This window comes from Paramormyrops kingsleyae, chromosome 15 (assembly GCF_048594095.1).
Source record: "Paramormyrops kingsleyae isolate MSU_618 chromosome 15, PKINGS_0.4, whole genome shotgun sequence".
In the NCBI taxonomy this organism is placed as follows: Eukaryota; Metazoa; Chordata; class Actinopteri; order Osteoglossiformes; family Mormyridae; genus Paramormyrops; species Paramormyrops kingsleyae.
Window position 1 is genome coordinate 20,691,740 of NC_132811.1, and position 16,195 is coordinate 20,707,934.

Consider the following 16,195-nt stretch of genomic DNA (forward strand, 5'->3'; position numbering starts at 1 on the left):
CTGTTTATGATTTGCCAGTGTATTTGTTTGTTTTCCTTACCGCGATAATGTTGGGGTCGGTCCATTATAGCCTGGTTACTTATGAGTTGCCAGAATGTTTGCCATGAATAACAGGCACCATCCTGAAGGTCATTGAGAGGAAAGTCATCCTCCTCCAGCGGGGGAACCCACTTCCCAGAGCAAGGCGCCGAACGTGCACCAGTGAACAATGCCTGAGTCACCGGCACCCCCCTAAGTGGGGGCGATTGGTGCGGTGATTCGTCATGTGCCCTAGAGGGGGCAGTGCTGGCAGAGACTGACAAATGCCCCTCTCTTTTGTCAGGAGGACACATGGCCTACAAGTGCAGAATTAATGCCCCATTTTACAGCACGGTGATTTTTCAGCTGCATGTTTACCCCACATACTGACCGAGGCACCTCGCCTGGTCACTGCTAACAGCGGCTGATGATGCATGAAAAGAGGCCCTGCTCCCACTTCAAGGGATTATATTTTTTAAGGACATGGTTTTGTTAAAGAAAAGTAATTTATGCAGTGTTCACTTTTCTAATGTATAAATATATCCATTTCAAATATATATATATATATATATATATACTGTATATTAAAAGACCAATATGTGAATGGAATAGTAGTGCATCCATTCATGCATCATTCCATCCATCTTTCAATCACTTAAACTGAAAAGGGATTTTTCAAACAGCATAGAACACAGGCAAGTGTCAACGAAATAACCATATAAATCAGGGTTATTCAAATTATGGTCCTCGAGGTCTGAGCACTGCTGGTTTTCCAGCCTTCCTTTACCTGTTAGTCAGGTGTGAAGCCTCTGACCAATCAGAATCAGTAATTTTTAAGCTAACTACCTGGGAGAACTGAAAACAAGGCCTGGATTTGGAATCGAGGTCCAGATTTGAAGAACCCTGAAATAAATCATTCAATTTTAATGTTAAATATATTGTAGCAAAGCATATACAACACTAAGATTACTAATTGTTATGTACACCTGCTCACAAACAAATGTGCATTAGATTTATTAGATTAGACTCAATGTTATTGTCATTGTACTGAGTACAGATACAGAGCCAATAAAATGAAGTGATCCTCCAAACAAAGAATCATGTGGCTGCAGCTGAATATATACAGCATGCAGACAGAGTCAAGAGGTTCACTTACTGTTTAACTGAGCATTACAATGGCTAAAATTTGTTATCTAAATGATTTTGAACATGGTGTGATTGTTGGTGCCATATGTTATGCTTTCAGCATTTCAGAAACAGCCTCCCCCCTGGGATTTTCACACAGTACAGTGTCTGAAGTTGTTGGAGAATGGTGTAATGCACAAAAACATCTAGTCAGTAGCCACAAGGGGAAAAAAAACTCGTTAAAGTTAACAGGGAGGTCACAAGAGCAAAAATAACAGCTTAGTATAACAGTGATGTTCAGAAAGGCTTCTCTGAACATACAACTGGTCTACCATTAAAATGGTTCTGGAAGCAAAAGATTTTGTAATGGTATCATTGGCTCTGTGACCTTAGGTCTTGGACACTCAGGTGAAGAGTAAAGCATGTGAGTTGGATCACATGCCTGGGGAGAATGCTGGACAGACCTAGTAGACCCAAACTTACAGTGAGGCTGTGCTAGGATCGAGTGTCTGGCAGAGTTCCCGGTGCAAGAGGTCTTTACCTCTGGCAGAACATCTCTTGCATTCCAAGAGAGGCTGAAGACATTGAGCCGGAAAGTTCCATGTCTTCATTGCTGAAGCGGCTGGGCAGAGTTGTGGCTATAAGATTCTTAGTGCCCCCAAACTTGGTCGTGGACACCAGTGGTTAAGTGAGCCCTCAGGCTGAAGAAGGAAGCCTTCTGAGCTAGGATAGCTTGTGGTACTCTGGAGACAATTGACAGGTCCCGGCAGGCTAAGCAGAGTGCTGATTTAGCAGTTGCAGAAGGAGGAATTCATTGAGACCATGGAAAACAACTTTCAGTCCAGCTCAAGGAGATTCTGGAAAATCATCAGGCGACTCAGGAGAGGGAAGCTGGACTCTCTCCGTGACGTTTACAGCAGGGATGGAATGCTGCTGACCTCGAGTATACAGTAGTCGCATGGTGGAATGTGCACTGTGAGGACCTCCTGAAACCCACTAACATGCCATCCTTGGAGTCAGAGGTGTTGGAAGAGGACTTGTTCATCACAATGGCTGAGGTCGCTGAGGTACTTAAAAAGGTCTTCGTTGGTAAGGCTGGAGTGTGGATAAGATTCGCCTGAGTTCCTAAAGGCTCTAGATATTGATAGGCTGTCTTGGCTGACAAACCTCTTCAACATTGTGTGGAGGTTGGGGACAGTGTCTTTGGATTGACAGATAGGGGTGGTGGTCCCAATCTTTAAGAAAGGGGATCAGATGCTATGCCCCAACTTTAAGGGGATCACTCTCCTCAGCCTCCCTGGGAAGACCTACACTAAGGTTCTAGAGAGACGGTTCCATCTGTTAGCTGAACTTCAGATCCAAGAGAAACAATGCGGATTTCATCCTGGTCGTGGAACACTGGACCAGCTCTTTACCCTTATAAGGATACTGGAGGGGTCATGGGAGTTAGTCCAACCAGTCTACATGTGTGTTATGGGCTTGGAAAAAGCATATGGTTGTGTCCCTTTGGGGTTCTTCGGAAGTATGGGAAGCTGAGCAGCTGCTACAGGCCATTAGGTCCCAGTATGACTGAAACAAGAGCTTGGTTCCCATTGCCAGCAGTGACTGGGACTCGTTCCCAATGGGTGTTTGACTCTGCCAGGGCTGTCCTGTGATTCTGCTCATAATTTTAAGGACAGAATTTCTAGGTGCAGCTAAGGAGTGCAGGGTGTCCAGTTAAATGATCTCAGGATCACATCTTTGTTTTTTTTTTTCTAGACAGTGTGGTCCTGTTGGCTTCATTGAGCTGTGATCGCCAGTGTGCAGTGCTGCAGTTTACAGCCAAGTGGCCGGGATGAGGATCTGTACCTCTAAGTCGTAGGTTTCACAGGTGGATCGTGTAGCCTCAGCAGATATGCGGACACTGTACTGGTCTGTCGTCATGAAGAAAGAGCTGAGTGTCACTCTGTTTATGTGATAAACCTGGACAAATTGAATTATGAATGCATTCTTCATCTGAAAGCACACCTTTGATGACCTCGATCTTCGGTTCTGATGGCTTTGCTATTGCAATCTGTGTTTTGCTAGACGTTACTGCAAACTCAGTTCGGTAAATATGATGGAGAGCTATTAAATGTGGTCAGGGCCAGTGGTTTCATAATCTCGTCACGCTTGTGTCTTATTTTGTCTGTGAACTCCCCCAGTCCCTGGCCCTTAACCTGATAGAGGAAAAGATACAAATTTATTTGTTGAGTGAGATCCAGGAACACCATGGTTCACCTTAATCACCTCAGAAAAAATACTAATAAAAATCAGGGACAGAATGTACTTGCCATGTTATTGGCGTTTTATCCCATGGATTTTATATGCTGTGATTGCTTACTTCCTGGCTCGATCCAAGATGTTGCTCTGTGCCTCTTTGTCCAGCATATTTACTCACAATGTTGTTTTTTCTCTATTTGTAAAATATTTTCTTACCTCGCATTAGTCAGTTAATATAAAGAGCATGCACCTTGTCTTCTGCACGCAATGTATGTTCATCTCAGCTCTACACACTTGCTGCTGTATGTGGAAAAAAAATTCTCTTTGGCATCAATAAAGTTCATTCTAATTCAAAAAAGTTATATGAAATAAATAATCTACATTATCTATTTGATGGGCAGAAATCTGAACTCAAACGAGAAACGTGACAAAAATGAGTTTTACCTACAGTATGCCTGCCCTTGACATTGAGCCTTTCACACAATAACAGCAAGACAACAGCATTTGCATTTGTTTAGCTAAATGTTTCCGTTACCTCCTGCTATCTGTGACGGCTCTTTGTCGGACTGGCGCTGGGTGACAGGGATGTGCTTTGAGCTTTATGCTGGTGTCAGTGTGAACACCGTCTCTGAAATGGACCTTTGAAGAACTCCGGAATGGAACATGCTTAGAAAATAACAGTCAGAGTGGTTCATAAGTGTCCTTATGGCATTAGCAGTGGCGGCGGAATCCCGGCATTTCGGCAAGCATCTCCTTTCCTCTGAGGGTGCGGCTGCAGTGAGCTCCGCCTTTGCTTCTTCAGCCTTTGCCAAGTAATTTAGAGTCAAAAGGGCATCTCGCTGGAAATGAGGAAGCAGCTTGTTTATTACTCATATGTACAGCCCCAAGCAATTATGCTGAAGAGCGGGACACACTGTTTGTGGGAAGGCTGTGATTAAAATTGGGCTATAGCTGCCAAAATGATGGATACCGCTCCCTGATCAGAAATACTGTGGCACTAAACAGTGTTAATTTGGAAGAGCTTTGAGCTAATTTAAACATTCTTGCCTTGCCTCTAGATTTTTCTGTTGCATTATATATCACTCTCCTTATTTCCAAATTAATGTCCTTCTTTTTAAATTGTCTTCAAAATTGTAACATTTTTTTCCCTCAGTTTCAAAATGAATGCTCTTCTAACTTAATATTGAGCCAAACTGAACAAGTCCAAAGTCAAGCTGTTCCAAACTGAAGCTGCTCCAGATTGAAGCTACTTTGAAAGTAAAATGGTCTGAATGAAAGGGTTTCAAACTGATCCTGCTCCAAATGTAAACAGGTTAGAATATAAGTTGAAAAGGAAATATTTCCAAAAAAACAGAAATAGAAAATACTTGAAAGCAGCTCAAAAAGGAAAGAAAAACTCATTATTTTTTCAGCAAGGAGTGAAGAACCAGTAACAATCCCTCAAGAGGTTTACACAATTTTTGCCCAATTTGTTAACAATGACCAGTGTTTATTGTCAGTACAATTTCAGTAGTACAATTCATACTAACAACCAGAGTGTTTACATGGTTGTATGACAGATGTGAGAAAACAGTAAAGCTGAACTGACGCCAACTGAATCATGCCGCAGAAAGCCTCAGAGACACAGCAGGCTTCTGGAGCAGCAGCAAGCAGTTATCTGACAGTTGTGATGCGGTTACAGCCACGGTCATGGTCATGGTCACTGTTATGATCACTAGATAAAGCATCTTATTCGACATACGTGTGGGAATTTAAGGCTGTGAACAGAAGCTTCAACTGGATGAGACCCAGTATATGTGAAGTGTGTTCTACAGTCTGGGCTCTTTGTATGGAGAACAGGTGCCTCCTGATGTATGGAATGGCCTTACTGATGCTCTCAGGTTAATGTCTATGCACAATAAGCACAATCCACACAAGCGTCCTAGTGAGCAGAATAGTGACTGTGATAATGGGCTCAGTAACATGAAGGAGTGGGCAACGGTAAAAATCGTGATCACCATAGTGATGTTCACTTAAAGGAAAGCCCAACGGATGTAATCATTTTATAGCCAAGCAGGACTGTTGCTTCTGCTTTCGATGAAGAGGGGAGAGGCTGAAGGTGTCATAGAGCAAGTTCACTGTGTGATTCAGGGTAGTCACACAAGGTATTTCTGTAATACATTAATGAAGAATGTAAACATGGGTATTGTAACATAAAATGACTGTTTTACTGTCAGCCCTGTGTAGTGTGCTATAATAGATCAGTACTGTAATGTATGAATAGATGTACTATACCATAGTGCCTGGTTTATACTGTGACAAGTTCTGTAAGGCATTTGTGCCACTCATAGGAGTTTAACTTACACAACAATGTTCTGAGGGCACAAGGAAAAACGATTGGTTCTGAGAGATAAACAACTGGAATGTGAAGGAGGTAGGTCCAAGCAACTACAGGAGGCATGACCAAGCCATCTGATAGGTTGGCCAAGCCTCCTCTATTTGCTTTGACCCACCTCTTCTACAATCTGATTGGTTATCTCTTTAACCAATCATTTTAGGTTCTGCCCTCAGAACATTTTTGTGTAAGCGAAACTCGCAAGAGCATTTGTGCCGCATTGTAACTTAGTAGTATTACATTTTATACATGAAAAATCTACTGTTACACTGATTGCAGCATTGTTACTGTAGGATGCCGCTTGAAGGCAGTATCATCTGCCACATTATGAATCATTATATATACTGCTGTAGATGAATCTGGATCCAGCCTTTCCACATGGCTGGCTGGAACATCATCATCATTGTGCCAGAACTTCTGTTAGGGACTCTGACGGATTTGGGGCGATGGTGAGGCATGGTGAGGCATGGCGCATGCATGGTGCAGGCAGGTAGGAAGAAGGTGGACGACCCACTGGCGGCTCAAAGGACAAACAGGGTTTATTAACTGAACTAAAAAAAACACAAGAAACATTTACAAAACAAAGGAGCCAACGAGGAGTCAAAAGTAAATGGGGCTAAACAAAGATTAATTACAAACGGGGCAGGTTAGCATATTCAACATACAAACTTCACGAACATTCAACAATCAACAAACCACTCGCGAACCAAACAGAGGCAGGGACTTAAATACAGTGGAGCAACAAGACTAACAAGGGGTAGGTGAGAATAATCAACAAGGTTGGGAACTCAAGGAACTGAAGCTAAGAAATAACCAGGAGATATATAGGGAGAACAGAATCTAACCCTGGGGGAATAACAGACAGGTAGGAACACAAGCACAGGCACAAAGAACGAAACCAAAACCAAATACAAATCACCAGACACAGGAACTAGAAAAACTCATACAAATGAAACACTAAGGAACAAAATACAAAAACAGAGGGGGCGGGATTCAAACACGAGACAGAGGGGTTCACAGACAACCGCATGCTCAACACAAAGACTGACAACAGGAGGGACGGGATGACCAGCAGCTGGTGGCCAAACGGGGAAGGGACACAGAGTGGAACAACAGGAGCTGAACCTGACAGCTGCAGAGATTGGTGTCACCACATGACCACCATTACTTGGGCAATGTGATTCAGGATTTTCTGTAATTCTCCCCAAGCACTGTGTATAAGCTATAGCAGCAGCTCCTCTGTGATTTGGGCCCCCCCTCTACTCATTCCTTCAACATGTCAAGGGATTCAGGACTCACAGCGTGGAAGCAGACCACCCTTGGTGATGTAACGAGGCTTCTGTGATGATGCTGCATCAGAGGAACGCTGGGCACGGATCTGCCTCTCCAGAAACTTCCTTCAGCCCAAATTGTCCGCCAAAGGAAAATATTCAGTGTGACTGGCAGAGGACAGACTTCCTGTGTAGACGACTCATCAGTTATTTTTACATGTGAACACATTTTATTTGTGTGTGAGTATTTATACTTATTTTTGGAGTTTTTTTCTGTCCCTGTTTTGCCTATGTAAAATGTATAAAGCCTGTTACATTCAGCTGTTTTTCATAATGTCGTTTAATCATAGTCTTGTGCTGTTTTCCTTGTGGAAGTGAAAATTTCATGTTGATTTTGTCTTGTTTGGTTTACCTCACTCTTTATGCTGATATTTCAGGGGCATTTGGCCCTTCAAAACTGTGTCTGAAAAGCAATTAAAAATAAAACTTAAATGGGATGAACAGACTGCAGACACTCGAGGAACAGAGGATGGTTGCGATGCAAGGACTGTGAAATCTGACTTGCTAGATGTTATCACACTTGTCAGCTGTTCAAGTCCCCAGTGAAGTGGGCTCGGATTCTGGAGCTGGTCGTGATCCAGGCCTGTTGAGTCCTGATGATGTATTGTTGACGACGTGAGATGATAGGAGGCCACGCTAATCTCTGCAAGGCCTGTCTGCCAATTCTCTGCTGCGTCATCTGGCAGTCTGGCCTATTATAATTCGTCATGCTTTTGAAGCTCAATAAGCAACATAGCTTTTAATTATCAGTCCTTATTTATTTATCATTTTATCAAGCACAAAATTATTTAAGATAATTTATTAAAACTTAATATTCAATTATAGTCAATGGTCAAAAGAGATTAACGTTACAAAGAACTCATTTTCATGAATTATTTTTCATTTAATTTTAAAGAATTTATTTTAACATATGTGAGTAAAGAAAAACCAACTTAGGCAGAAGAACAAATGAATGACATTATCCCAAAATAAGATGTTAGAATACCCAGCAAGATTTGTATTTCTCAGTGTAGTGTAAACTGTTGTTTTTTTCCAATTTAAGCAATAGAAACATTTTGAGAGAAGTCAACAGATTTGAGATTGAAGGATTCAGCATTTTGATACTGATTGGTGTGGACAGTTTGGGTGGGCTTTAGAAATAATTGTAGGAGCCTTATCTTGAAAAAAAGCATCATTATGGAAAAAGATAGCACTATTAAAATAATTCCTCACTCATTCAGTCGTGACATTTCAAATATTCCCCTTGGTGAAATAATTGGTACAAATGAAGTGAGCTAAAACATTTGCCAGGGCAAACTCATTATGATACGGGTTTTCTGTGGCTGTGACTGTGTGTCCTACAAACAGTGGGTCATTAGGAAGGACCACAGCTTGCTGACTTTTCTTCAATATTAGTGATTCTCAGAAACACCTCAAATACCAAAGACTCGTTGCATGTAATGACCCCATCAGTAGCACAAAGGATGTGCTTCTTCAATGCTCAAGAAGTTGCCTCCGAGCGAAACAGACATGGACGAACATGGGAATATTGAATGCCAGTGGTGATTGAGCTCCAAAATAAGTTTAGCTGACACTTATGACCTTTATGGGATGTTGCTGACTCCATCACTCGAGGAAAATAGCTGAATGGGTGGAGCTGGTTACACTGCAAACAAACGTATATCTGAGTACGTATATGCACATGCGTATGTGTGTTTGTGTATATATGCAAATTACAAATTACAACCTATTTAAACACTTGTGAAGGTGTTTATAAAGCGTAGTTATACACTGGGATGAATGTGTTCCTCTAATGAAAGTCTGGATATGGTGCTTTTTTTTAACAGTGTTTTTCCACTGGAGAGTTGGAACCACTTAGCACCTTGATTAAACATGAAAACATGACTAGTCCCAGCAGCAACAGTGTTTTTGAAAATGAAATTAAAATACAGCATCCTTGTCTTATGTGCTTTTTTTTATTATTATTATTTTTTTCCCTCTATATTGCACCCTGGCCTCGCAGAACATACAGCCCCGCTCTTCACGGCTGTGTCGTGTCACCGGTACAATTTTCACTCATCAGTCAAAGCTCTTCCAGCCGCCCAAAGCAGCACTTGCGGCGAGAGGTACGATGTTGAGCGACACTCATGGACGGCAAAAACACGCCCCTGCCCGCCGGAGCCTCAGCCAGTGCACTGCAGTGTGGTGTAGTGGTGCTTCTGAATTCAATCTGTAACTGTGGTTTGCTCAGAATAAATTGAGTTTTCATGTAGAGCACTTTGTGATTGTTTCATCAAATGACGATGACATAAACCACCAGAAATAGTTCCAATACGAATTACAAAAAAAAAAAAAGATTCCTACCTGCATATTTGCATGTACTGGCTATTGTCTGTTTTTCATTTCACATTTCTGTGTTTTATGTGCTTTTGCTTTTCATCCGTGTGCTTCATAATCTAAAATCCCCTGGTTCTTCACTGGTGATTATGAGTGAGTCCATGATAATCTTAACCTCTCCAGTTTTCATCAGCGATTATGGGTCGTCCTTTCATCTTCTGAGAGGGAGATGACTTCCGTTCACTGAAATGCTCAGTGTTGCTTTATACTCTAATCAAATCAGCCCTAGTAACACTAGTCAGAAGCCGTACGTGAATTCATGCTGATTTGTCAAATTCACTAATCATAATAAATCTCATGATTTGATTATTTCTGGTGCCAAATTCTGATAAGGAATCAGAGAGATCAATAAGTAAAAAAATAAAACTTATGTAAAAAATATGCATGTGCATATGATATAGTATAGGCTGAGAGGAATGAGATCATGGATGGTAATAAGTAGCATTAATGCAGTCATATTAAAGGACACCATTAATTTTAGAGGCCACTGTAACCTTAAGCTGTGGCGCCCTTAACCCACCCCCTCCCCTCACACGCAGACACAGACACACACACACACACACACACACTACAGAAATGATACCCACTGCTAGTGTCTGGCACTGGTACTAAAACTTTCAGCACCTCTATTTAAATGTATTAAAAATAATACAAAGTCTGTTGTTAACAGCAGCTCTCTTCATTCAGGCTGCATGCTAAAGAGCAGCGTCTTCCTAATAACTCCACACTCACCCACCCAAAACAATGATTAACAGCAAGAATAAGCAGTTTATGGCACCACATATAACTACAAAACTGCAGTGGGATCTGAAAATGGAAAGATTTTACACAAACATGCTCTTTATCATCCTGATCCATTCACATTTACACCTCCCGGGATGCGAAATGATGCAGCCTATTGATTTTCATTTTATTCTTCCTCACTCTGGTCATATTGCCCTACAGACATGTCCTTTTTAAAGTATTTAAATATTCAGCACAGTCCTGGCTCCCAAGCATGCTATTGTTGTTTGACCACGTTTGAATGGAGTGATCTTTTACAGTGGTATTTAACGACAGTCCAGAGTTAATGTATTGCCAGTCAGCTCCTCTGCCTCAAGTGGCCAATTTCCACTGAGCTTCAGCGGGGTTTTTCCTGGGGGTGTCTCTAAACCTGGGGTTTTAATCCTTCCTTAATCCAGCAACTCCCCAACGAAAATATCGCTGAGCTTGGGACCCCCACCACTAATGTGTGCCCATGAAAGTACTAAGATTTAGGGGCATCAGGAGCGTTCAATGGTCTCTCCCATTAATATTTTCACTGTAGCCTGGTAATGAACCAAATGATAATACTGGCATTTTGTCAATGTAGAAACCATCTCTGCGACCCCCCAGGAACTGCTGTGTGGGCCCCCAGCAGGCCATAGACCTCAGGGTAAATACCCCTGGTCTAGATCCAGCTGGACCCAGAGATTGATCTGATTCACCATGAGTGTGCAAGCTCACCACCGTAGCCGTAAATATCATAGAGCAGCTCAATTAAAATATCTGAAAATCACTATGTACTGTATCATCATATGGAGTTTAGGCAAATATGACACAATAAAGTGACTGTGTGACTGATTATTTCTTGAAAATAAAACACTGCTTAGTTATAATGTCAGTTTCATTCAGTTGGACTGAAAGAAATGATAGATTACTGAAATTCTACATTTTCATAATTTTTTCAAAAATTGCCTTTATTTCTGAGTTCCTGACTGAAAAGTTGAATTGCGTTTTCTGTTGGTTATTTTAATGTGCTGTTTCTGGGATATGGGAACAAGAGCATCAGAAATGGATGAAATGTTTCTTAGCACCTCCTAAAATAAATATTTCAGCACCCTCAAGTGTTCCATTTGCAGAGTGATTCCTCATTGGACAAGTAAAATATTCTCCCCCGTCTAACGATGAACGTTGCTGATTTGACACCTGTAACAATTCGCTGTTCCTGACCATTATATTTTGTAATATGAAATTATATTAAAAACCGTAGCTCAGAGTTTTAAGTGTTGATTAAGAGTAACTGCTGTGATTAGAAGTTAATTCAGAGGCAGCATCTTGTGTGTTTGTCTTTCACTGGGACTTGTGAATGCGGAAAAACGGAGAACTCCAGGCAGATGGAGACGGCTTATGTCTCCTCCAGATCACACTGAGAAAAGCCCAGGAACCCGGCCAATATGTTACATCCATAAACACACCAAAACCGCCAGTGACGACGTAGCACTGGAAGGAAAAATCTCTCCGTTCCCTAAAATTAGCACCATTTCGCAAAAACAACAATGACACGATATGACGAAAACGGCACTAAAACTCAAAGACTTCGAAAGTCATTGTGTCATCTATCCCATTTCTTACCTTGAATCTTTTGAATAGTTTTGTAAATCCAGGGACCACGGCTGAAAAAGTTGAAGTCCATTCTGAGCAAATTCAAAAGGATCTTGTCAGCATGGTCCATGCTGGCAGGTGAAGTTCAACACCCCCAGAGGTGCTTGGCTATCTGACTCTCGCTTGGAAGTCATCTCCATCACGGTGACCAGCTGCTGAGGCGTGGCCTTAAAGTTTCCCGCATCTTTCGCTCTTGGTGCAAATCCAATCTTTTGATCAAAAGAGAAGCATCCCCCATGCCAAGAGCGCAGACTTCATGCTCCCTGCTCTGACCTGACACTTTGTCCTCCCATAATGCAATTTACTCTGGGTTTTGAGCTCCAGCATGCCATGTGTTGACTGTTATGACAAAGGGCATGTTATTTAAGGCAACACACACCAAACACTTTCTCTTTTTTTGAAAAATTATTAATATAAATAATATATGAAAATTAATTTATTTTTCCCATCATTCTCATAATCACTTATCCTAGCCAGGATATATAAATTTAATATATTTCTTATAGTAAATTTCCCCATCACCGAAGATCGGCATGATACTAAACTGGCTGGTTCTTCTGTACCCAAGACGCAAATTTCTGGTTCTTCTGTTTTTAGTTGATGAATTTTATGTTTTCATTTGTTTAACAAGTTCTTCAGGAAGACCCACAGTATAAAGTCTACGAGATGCTGATACACTCCAGCTGCATATACTAGGTGCTTGAAGCTACTTATCCAGTGCAGGGTTGTGGTGAGCAGATGACAGGAAGTGCAGCAATCATGCAGCAGAACACTCCAGAAGGGATGTCACAAGGTCACGAACACTACTATAGAATTACAGGCATAGAATTAAAGCAAGATTAAAGCTTATTTAGAAAAAGCATACAGCTGTCAGATCATGAAACACTTCATTGTACACAAAAGAAATAGAAAACTACTGTAAAAAAGCATAATTTCTACTGCAATGACTACCACATTGCAATAATTGTTACATTTATAGAAAGTAAAATGGATTGCATTTTTATTATGTACATTTTATATGAAAAGCTCATCCATTTTGTTTTCTTGGACGTGATCTTGTTGCTAAAAATTATATAAACATACACACAGTAAATCATTTTTTTACAAAGAAAGAAAAAAAAATGTACAAAATCTCAGTGTGCCCAACTGTAAAAAGACAGAGCCGTTAATTCGATGTGTTTCCGCCATGACCTTTCCGGATGATTCCCAGATTCATTGTTCTTGATCATTATGCAGGGGCCGGCCGAAATGCACACTGTCACTGGCTCCTCGGGGGGCAATTAGACAATAACTGAAGTCTCTTCAACTTCGAAAATCTCTGTAATGTGGCCCAGCAGAATAAATAAAAAAATGAACGAAAAGCAAACGAATGAATGAGTGAATGGATGAAAAACTGCACAGACACACTTTGAAGGCATGCAGGCATTACATGTGACATCACAACTTCTTCTCTTTGCACTCTTAGCTTAACAAATGGGGCAGTCTTGTTTTGCACTTTGTTTTTGCTTAAAGCAATAAAATGCTTTAAATATGAAACTGGGGTTTGTATGAGAATTTGCTGTCATTGAGGTCACAAGTGAAATTAAAAAAACTACAAAATACAGGGGAAATATAAAATCATATTATGCAAACAGGGTTTTATATGGTATATATATGGTGTTAGTTTATAGGTATAATTTTGCTGTTTATAGTCATGCTCACTTTTATGTTAAATGGGCTCTGTGAAATAACTGTCATGAATCAAATTCATGTAATTAGAATATGATACACAGATACAATTTGATGTTCGATAATTCTGATACCACCAGTCAAATGGACTGTACATTCACCAGCCATGAATATTTTACTGCTCAATCAGGATACAATGCATAAATAATAATAATAATAATAATAAATTATTATTATTATTATTATTATTATTATTATTATTATTAGGGGCAGCATGGTAGTGCAGTGGTTAGCACTGTTGCCTCACACCTCTGGGATCTGGGTTTGAGTCTCCGCCTGGGTTCCCTGTGTGGAGTTTGCATGTTCTCCTCGTGTCATTCTGGGGTTTCCTCTGGGTACTCCGGTTCCCTCCCACATTCCAAAAACATGCTGACGTTTATTGGAGTTACCAAGTTGACCGTAGGTGTGGATGGTGTGTGTATGACCGTGCCCTGCGATGGGTTGGCACCCTGTCCTGGATTGTGCCTGTAGCCTCCAGAAGAGGCTTCGGACCCCCCATGACCCTGAATATGACAAGCGGTTACCAAAAATGGATGTGTTATTATTATTACTATTATTGCCCTTACTTCATTGGCATTTAATTTACGTGAGTTTCTCAGCATTGATCCTGGAACCCTTTATCCAGAATCATGTGGGAGTGGGGTAGGTTTAAATCACCCTAATAAGTAGCAAAATAACATTCTTTTTCAATATACTTTTCACGTGGATGGTTTCCTCTGTAACGAGTATTTAATCAGTGTATCTTTGCACTTATTAGCAGGTTATAATTGCCTCAGATGGCTGCCATTGACTGATCACCCATGTTAGGCACACATCTGTGAATTACATTTCACTGCATAAAATGGCAAATGTCAGTGCTTTTCTGTTAAGTGCTAATTGAGCTTCATGAACACTTAACTGTGATCACACATATATTGTTATGTAACAAAAAAGCAACACATTTATTACATTTTGTTATTTACAGTTGGAATAAACCAGAAATCAGGAAGGGCGAGATTGTAAAGGAAATCTCCTTGGCGACATAGGCTAGCGGTGGCATGAGTGTCATACGACACGGATGTTTGTCAACAAATTTAACACAACACTGACATACCGCACACGTTACTGAGTGCCTGTTCATTACAATTATTATTCAAATGTGGTGTTATCATTCACTCACGACTTGCCAGTCAGCGCTCTGTATTTTTGCGTGTTTAATTGTTCATGGAAAATGAAACCTAATTAATGGCAATCGTTTTTTTGGTTGTCATAAAATGCCTTATAGGCCTAGTATTTGCAAATGGCAGCAATGAAAATCATAGAGTTGAGTGTTTTGTTTTTATAGCAAACTTCTCAGATATAAATAAAAGTGAATTTTGGGGAAAACAACAGAATAAATCTACGTAGCATTGTGTTGATTATATCTAGGCTGCTGAAAGCTGTTTAGTGGAGGCTAGTGGTGATTAACTTTTTTAGCAGCGGTTAGCTCTGCTAGCAGGGGTTAGCCTTGATAGCAGGGCTTAGTTCTGTTAGCAGGGGTTAACTATGTTAGCAGGGGTTAGTTCTGTTAGCAGGGGTTAGCTCTGTTAGGAGGGGTTAGCTTTGTTAGCAGGGGTTAGTTCTGTTAGCAGGGGTTAGCTTTGTTAGCAGGGGTTAGCTCTGTTAGGAGGGGTTAGTTCTGTTAGTAGGGGTTAGTTCTGTTAGCAGGGGTTAACTGTGTTAGCAGGGGCTAGCTTTGTTAGCAGGGGTTAGTTCTGTTAGCAGGGGTTAGCTTTGTTAGCAGGGGTTAGCTTTGTTAGCAGGGGTTAGTTCTGTTAGCAGGGGTTAACTATGTTAGCAGGGGTTAGTTCTGTTAGTCAGGGTTAGGTCTGTTAGCAGGGGTTAGCTTTTTTAGCAGGGGTTAGGTCTGTTAGCAGGGGTTAGCTGTTCCTTTCCTGTGCCAGGTGCAGGCAGAGATGGGGGTGTAAGCAGAAAGCTGAGGAGCTAACGGGGACTTGGAGCTTGGGGTGGGGTTGAGGTTGTAATACGTCCATAGATCCATATTTAAAAGGCTTGGCAACTTTGATTTAGCCACAAAACTTCCCCAGGATCTTGGCAGATTCATTAGTTGGCAAATCCAATAAGGCCTTGCAGAGAACATTTCACTCTTGTGTGGTTTATTCTAAAAATTCCATATATTCTCACTCAGTCTGATGTGGGATGTACAGTAAAGTACATTTTGCCAGGATGCAAAGTGAAAATGATACAGTACATTATGCACTTGACGAAGTTAAGGCACACTGAGCTAAGGTTCTTGTGCAAAATTGTTTCTTCATTGTTTGTTTCTCTTAAGTAATAGTTATCACTGGCAAATATATATAAAGCATAAAAACACATAAAATGGTGCTTAGGTGGCAATTGTAAATAAGCTTGAAACCATAACCTAAAGTCCAATATTATGAACATAGCCAATTGGGGAAACTTCAATGGAAAGCTTAATAGGTGCTATCAATGCAGGCCGGATTAATAGACTATGTGACTGAAAGGCCCCAGTGCAGACCAACAAAACGCCTGCCAGGATCAAGGCCATTTAACCATTTACCGACTAGAGTAAAAGCAAGACATGCCCTGCACTGAGCCC